Source organism: Vombatus ursinus, unplaced genomic scaffold (genome assembly GCF_900497805.2).
Source record: "Vombatus ursinus unplaced genomic scaffold, bare-nosed wombat genome assembly UNPS02014786.1, whole genome shotgun sequence".
Classification (NCBI taxonomy): domain Eukaryota; kingdom Metazoa; phylum Chordata; class Mammalia; order Diprotodontia; family Vombatidae; genus Vombatus; species Vombatus ursinus.
The window spans coordinates 33,077,857-33,085,896 of record NW_020954564.1 but is presented as its reverse complement, the minus strand read 5'-3'; the positions used below and the strand labels follow the sequence as shown (position 1 = coordinate 33,085,896).

The following is an 8,040-nucleotide window of genomic DNA, read 5'->3' as shown; positions in this document are numbered from 1 at the left end:
TACTAGCTGTGTGACCCTGGGCAAGTCACTTAACCCCAATTGCCCAAAAATAAAAAATTTTAAAAAAAAGAGTTAATCATCATTATTAAAAAAAAAAAAACTAAAGAGGGCCCAGAAGACATCAGCAGTTACTGAACATAATATGGATGATCTAGTAGTCAGATAGGCCTAAAGAATCAAGAGAGAGTAGTGGCAAAGCAAGGTACTGTGCTAAGCACTTGCCATACATATACAGGCAAAAAGAAAGAGTCCCTGCCCTCAAGGAAGCTACATTCTATTATTTCTTAAAGAATAAAGACTTTCCAAATTCTTTCCCTCACACCATTAAGAGGTAGGAAAAACAAAACCTATTACAAAGATATATATATATATAGTCATGTAAAACAAATTTCTGCATTACGTTCTGGGAGAAATGATTATTAAATAACCAATGATTGGGGAGATCCAGGTTTTTTTCCCTTCTTAGATATTCATTCTCTACTAGGCCAAACCAGCTTCTGAAGGACATTGCTGATAAAGAGGTTAGATTAACTTTCTCCTCAATCTTGTTCAGACCTCACCCAAGTAGGGAAGCCCTTTATGTTCTTCCTAGGCTGGGATGGGGGTAAAATCTTTGCCTAGATTGCCCAAGGCTGGGGATAGTCTGGGAGCCACAGTGATCAAAGTCATCTCTCTCTCCTACTCCCCAGCCTCTCATTAGAATGGCTCCACTTCTCTTTGTAATATTCATACTCTCATTAATTGTTAACCAATCAGAGTTGATTGTCACCCTCAGGAACACCCACTCTTCCCAGGGCATGTAAGTGTTTTTGAGTGGGTTCCATGAGAGCTCTTTGGCATTCAAGAGTAACTTGACTGACACCTCTTATTAATCATTTGCTAGAAATGATTAATAAGATGATTAATTACCCAGAAACTTTGTCTCTTGAACTTTTTATATGTCACACTTTCTTCAAAAAAAACAAAAAAGAAAGAAAAAATGGGCTTCAATCTACACTCAGAATTCATCAGATCTGTATCAGGGGATGGATAACGTTTTGATATCATGACTCCTTTGGATTTGTGGTGGATCACTGCAGTGATCAGTGTTATTAAACTTGTCACAGTCGATTATATTTATAATATTGCTGTTACTGTGTACAATGTTCTGCTGGTTCTGCTCACTTCACTCTGCATCACTTTAGACAAGTCTTCCCAAGTTCTTCTGAAACCATTCCCTTCATCCTTTCTTACAGCACATCAGTATTCCATCACATGCATATGCCATAACTTGTTCAGTCATTACCCAATCAATGGGCATTCCTTCAGTTTCTAATTCTTTACCACCAAAAAAGAGCTGCTATAAACATTTTTGTACCTATGGATCCTTATATCTTTGTATAGCATCTCTCCCCATCCAATCCATTCTATACATGCCATCCTCTTAAAACATCACTTTGATCAGATCACTCACCAGTCAAAAGGTTTCAGTAGCTGCTCTTTACCTACCTAATAAGCTCTTCAGCCTGGCATTCTAGACCCTCCACAACCTGGATGTATGCTAACTTGTCAGCCTCATCTCACAGGAGGCCCCTTCATATAACTTACTTTCCAGCCAAATAGGCCTACTTCAAATGATTAAGTATGGTTTGTTCCTTCATGTTCTGTTGCCCTCAGATGGAAAATTCTATACCCCCAACCATCCCTCAGCCATCACCACTTTTTGAAATCCTTTGAAGTCCAGTTCAAATGTTGCTCCTTTCATAAAGTCTTCAGCAATTATATTAATAATTGCCTAGAACAAGATGTCATCTGCCTCCACCAATCAACCAGTCAATTGGCATTTTTAAAATAAGTTTTTATTGATATTTTCTGTTTTTTTGCATCACCATAATTATTTCAGGTATCTACATCTACTCCCACTCCCAGAGAGTCATCCTATATAATAAATGATGTTTTTAGAGAAAAAAAATCAGCAAAACTTCCATACATTGAAAAAGTCTGAAAATATGTGCAATATATTATACATGTTATGCTTCATTCAACTCCTATTTGACCTTTATAATTTTGTTATCTTTACTTTTTTCTTTATCAGTACCAAGTCACTTTATTTGGATGCAAATGGTGGTTGTACTGAAAGACAACAGGAGTCACTCCCACAGTTTGGAAAGGCAGGTTAAGGTTTAACTCTCACTGTCACTGTCTCCAGGGGTGTGGTGGTCAAAAAGATATTCTGCCATGTCAGAACTGGGGGTGAGGGGGTGGGGAGCATTTTGTGCAGGTTGGTTACGCTATCACCCAGTTGTTTGATGGACTTTACCTGTTCATCCAGGTAGTGGGTTTCAATGAAATCACGTAAATGGGGGTCACTTTTGTCAGTTGCTAGCTTGTGCAATTCCAGTAATGATTGATTGGCATTTTTTTCCCTAAGTGCAGAGCACACTCCATTACATTCAGCCCACTCTCTCAGTTGTCACAATCTGATTTCTTGATGTCCCAAAGGAATATATGGCGGTCTCATTGGTTTTGAAGTTTCATCAGCTTCTCAGTATGTTTCTTCTCTTTGTGGGATTGGTTTAGGAAATACTTGGCAAAGTTCTTCAGTGCTATATCATCCAAATCAAAGCAGTAAGACTTGGGCAGGTAGACATAGAAAGCGTAAAGCTCCAGGTTGATCTGCCAGTTGATTGCAGCCTTCAAGTTTTGTTGGTAGTTCTGTCACATCTGTGAGGGGAATGAGGTCATCATGGTGAGGTTGAGATGGTGAAGACATGGAGGAGGAGGTGGTGAAGGAGGAGGTGGGAGAGGAGGAGGAAACAACTGTACTGTGACTGAGGCTGGGGTGGCTGATGTGGAGTGGCTATTGCTCAAAAGGTAGGACAGAAGAAGTGTTGGTTAGAGGGATGTGAAGGTGGAGAGCAGCTAAGGGCAGCTCCAGCTGGGAATCAAGCAGTGGGTTCTGTTCAAACACTGTTAAAGCAGGAAACCATAGCAACTCCTCTTCCTTGCACTTCTGGCCTGTTACATTTACTTTTGATTTTTTGGCACACAGTTGTTCTTTCCATTTATGTTGTTGTAGTTACTGTGTATATTGTTTTCTTCACTCTTTATCAGGCCATAGAGATCTTTCCATGCATCTTTGTATTCATCACACATATACCTTTTTTTTTTTTTTTTTTTTGGTAAGGCAATTGGGCTTAAGTGACTTGCCCAGTGTCACATAGCTAGTGTTATGTGTCTGAGGCCGGATTTGAAGTCAGGTCCTCCTGACTCCAGGGCCAGTGCTCTATCCACTGTGCCACATAGCTGCCCCACACACATACTTTTTTTTTACAGCACAGAAATATTCCATTATATTAGTGTACCACAATTTGTTTAACCATTCCTCAATCAATAAACATCCATTTTGTTTCCAATTCTTAATTATCACAAAAAGTGCTGCTATCAATATTTTGGAGTATAGAGGGACTTTCTTCTCATCAATGGCTTCCCTGGGGTATAAGTACAGTAATGGAGTCTCTGATTCAAAGAGTATGGACATTTTAGTCACTTTGCTAATTTCAAATTGTTTTCCAAAATGGTTGTACCATTTCACAACTTCACCAGCAATGTATTAGTATACCTGTCCTTCCACAACCTCTCCATTGCTATTTTTTTTTATGTTTTTGCTAATTTGCAGGGTGCTGAGTGAAACTTCAAAGCTGTTTTGGTTTCCATTTTATTATTGGTGATTGGGAGCCTTCTTTTATGTGATAGTGAATTCTTTGCAGTCTTTCTTCTGAGAACTGTTTGTTCATATACTGTGAACATTTATCTATTAGGAAATGGCTATGTCAATAGATAGATAGATAGATATGGAGTTAGACATAGACATAGAAATAGACATAGATATAGATATAAGTTCTTTATAAGTCTTGGATACCAAACCCTTATCAGAGAGATTTGATAGCAAGATTTTTTTTTCCATTTAACCTCTTTCTTACTTCTCTCAGATGCATTGATTTTGTCTGTACAGAAGCTTTTCAGTTTCAAGTAATGAAAAACATTTATTTATCTTTTGTAAATGACTCTTTCCTACCTATAGTTAAGAATAAATCTCCTACCTATAGCTGTGAAAGCTGTGAAAATTTTAATATTAAAATTTTAGAATGTATTGTGGAATATGATATAAGGTGTTGGCCTAAGCCTAATTTCTGCCAAACTGCTTTCCAGTTCTCCCAGCAATTTTTATCAAATGAATTTTTCCTAGGAAATTTTTGTTTTCTACTTTATTTCTCTACTTTATTTACTCTGGGTTATTGAGTTTTATTGTTTCTCCCTTGTCTGGTCTGTTCCATTGATCTATCCCTCTGTTCTTTACCCAACACCAGATGGTTTTGATAGCTGCTATTTTATAATATAATTTAATGTCTGAAAGTGCTATTCTTTCTTTACCCATAATTTTTTTCATCATTTCTCTTGATATTCTAGATCCTTTGTTTCTCTAAGTGAATGTTATTATTATTGTATTAAGTTCTGTAAAGTATCCCCTTGGTAATTTGATTGGTGTAGCATTAAAAGTGCAAGTTAATTTTGACAATATTGTGTTATATCAGCACTGTCTAGCCATGAGCACTGAATATTCCTCCAGCTATATAAGTTGTTCTTTATTTGTTAAAGTGCGTTTTGTCATTGAATCTATACAAGTCTTTTATGTGCTTAAGAAGATCAATCCCCAGATATTTTATGCATTTTGTAATTATTTGAAATGGAATTTTCCTTTATATTATTGCTTCTTGTACTATTACTATATAGAAATGCTATTGATTTTTGAGGATTTATTTTGTAACCTGCCATTTTGCTCGTGCTATTAATTACCTCAATTAGTAACTTTGCTGATTCCTTAGATTTTCCAAGTAAACCATCATATCATTAGTAAATAGGGATAGTTTTATCACCTTTTTACTTGTCCTTATCCTTTTCATCTCTTTCTCTTATCTTATTGCTGTTGCTAGCATTTCCAGAACTATGTAGAATAATAGTGGGAAAAGTGGGCATCCTTGCTTTACTCCCATATTTATTGGGAAAGGTTTGAGTATATCCCCATTGCATATAGTTCTTGCTTTTGGTTTTAGATAGATGCTTTTTATGATTTTTTTAAAAGTACTATGCCTATATGTTGTAGGGTTGTTAGGTTTGTTTGTTTTCTTAATCATAAAAGTGCATTATACTTTATCAAAGGTTTTTTCCTGCATCTATTGAGTTGATCATGTGGTTTTAGATGTTTTGGTTTTGAATATGATTAATTACCTTGGTTGTTTTCCTAATAGTTGAGCCATCCTTGAGTCTCTGGTATAAGCTCCACTTGAGCACAATCAAGGGTTTCTTGGATGAATTGCTATAGTCTGATAAGATTTTGTTTAAAAATTTTGAGTCAATGTTCATTAATGATATTAGTGTATAGTTGGGTTTTTTTTGTGTTTTATCTTTCCCCAGTTTAAGTGTTAAGACTATATTTTGTCTCATAAAAAAGTTCTGGTGGGGTTCTTTCTTTCTCAATTTTTGAGAAACATTTGTGAAGTGTGAGTACCAACTGTTCTTTAAAAGTTTGGTTGAATTCTCCTGTGAATCTCAGGACCAAGAGTTCTCCCCCCCTTACTCCACACACACCTTTTGGCTAGATCCTTTTCTGAGATTGGATTAAAGATCTCTACCTAGTCTTCTGATAGTTTGGAGATATTCCTCTTTCTTTTGTGTTCTCAGTTTTGTTGGCATATAACTGTGTAACATGTTATGATGATTTTTTTATTTCTTCTGATTATACAGTGATTTCATCTTGCCCATTTGTAATTTTATCAGTTTGATTTTCTGCTATATTCTTTTTAATCAGATTAGGTAAGGACTTATCAATTTTATTAGTCCAAAGAATCAGCTTTTAGATTTACCATTTCTAATTTTTTGTTTCCAATTTATCAATTTCTCCTCTACTTTTTAATATCTCCTCTTCTGTGCTTATTTTGGGTTTATTTGTTGCCTTTCTATTTTTTAAAATGAATTTTCAGTTCATTATTCCTATCTTTTTCTATTTTGTCAATATGATGAGGTCTAGAGGTTTAGGGTTGCTGGAACCCTGAGATCGTGACATGCAGGCCCTGCCTGAATGAATTCAACCCAAATCATCTTCCAGCCAGAGAAAAAGTTTATTAGACATAAACCATATAGGCCAAGTAATGTCCGTAAGGACAAGTGGGCATGAGAAAAGCTCAGCATTTAAATGGGGGCCAGGGTGGATCTTATATACACTAAAGTAACTTTGGGTGACCAGGGAAGGAGCTAGGAAAAGTGTCTAGGTGAGAATTCCAGTTGAAATGTCTAAGAGATTGAATAGACAATGGAAATAGATAATGAGAGGAACTGGAAGGAAGAAATTTGAAAGGCATCTGAATAAGATCAAAAGGTAGGGCTAGGACTTTCAAAGGGAGATAAGGGGAGTCAATTAGGAACAGTTTGAGACCAGAGTAAGAAAAATTTAAGGGTTTTCTGGGGCCCACAGACAAATGGGAGCCAGATTCTTTTTAGGGTAAAGGGCAAAGGTGAAGGCGCATCAGAATAAGATCAAAAGGTAGGGCTAGGACTTTCAAAGGGAGATGAGGAGCTGGGGCCCATAGAGCCAGATTCCCTTTGGGGCAAGGAGTGAAGATCTTGGCTTGGGCCCATAGCCCATCAAATGTATGTTTGTAAGGACATGATTTTCCGCCTGAATGCCCCAAAACCCTTGGTGAATTGTTTCATCATTATCATATTATTTTACATAATTATTAATTGTTTCTACAATTTGTTCTTTGACCCCCTCATTATTTAGGGTTTCATCATTAAGTCTCCATTTCAGTCTACTTCTTTTGTGTGTGTGTGTGTGTGTGTGTGTGTGTGTGTGTGATCTCTGAACCAATACCTATTTTTATTACATTATGGACTATAAAGAATATATTAACTATTTCTGCCTTTTTACATTTGTTTTCAATGTCTCTGTTGATATTTATATTCTTGGTCAGTTTTTATAAAAGTTCCATGTGATGCTGAGAAATGTTTGCTATCCAAATTAGAAGATGCTATAAGTTTTTACCTCTAGTTTCTGTAGCAATTTGTTTGGTTCCATATTTTTCCTTTTGTTTATCTTTCTGCAAGATTCATCCAAAAGCAAGAGAGGGATATTGAAGTTTCCTGTCACTATTGGTGTTATTATCTGTCTTCTTTTAACTCAGATGTTTCTTTTATGAATTTGGATGCTAAGGTATTTGAAATATATAGGTTTATTAATGATATTGGTTTGTTCTCTATGGTTCCTTTCAGTGTAATATAGTTTCCTTGTTTATCCCTTTTTATTTTTTGAATGTTTGCTTTGGCTTTGTCAGATAGCATGATTGCAACCCCTGTTTTTTTATATTCAATTGATGCACAGTAAATTTTTTTCCATCCCCTCAGTGTTATTTTGTGTCTTTGTTTTTTAAATGTGTTTCTTATAAGCAACAAATTGTAGGGTTTTGTTTTCTGTCATTCTTTTTCATTTTATTGGATTGTTGAATTCACTCATATTTCAAATTATTAGAATTAGGTTCATATTTTCCTCTGTCTCTAATATTGGAGTTTTTTTTCAAGTTAGGATTTTTTCCCTCTTCTGCTATAAACACAGTATTATCTATGTTCTTTCAGTTACTTTACCTTGATCTTTTTTAAAGATGGCCTTGTTCCCACTGTCATATTCCTCTTGATCACCTCCTTTCATTTATTACCCCTTTCCTTTTAGGATTTTGCTTTTTGGTTCCTTTTTTTCTCCTACTTTTATCTGATTATTTAATTCTTCCTGGCTTTTTTCCCTCTCATTTAGTCAAGTAGATTTCCTCTTCCTCTCTTCCTTTTCAACTAGTCCTGTTTTTTTATTTCATTTTTGCACCCCTTTCCATAAGTGTTTTCTCTCACTCTCTTCATTATCCATCTTCTCTCTGTGAATATTATAGACTCTCATTCTATGATTCATGACCCCTCTAATTAACCAGTCTTTCTTTTCTCTACATTCCTCATGCA

At 35.8% G+C, this 8,040-nt stretch overlaps 1 pseudogene; it reads right to left on the bottom strand.

The window, feature by feature from the left end:
- Positions 1–2,162: 2,162 nt before the first annotated feature.
- LOC114047327 lies at positions 2,163–2,727 on the bottom strand (annotated as a pseudogene).
- Between the last annotated feature and the right edge of the window lie 5,313 nt (positions 2,728–8,040).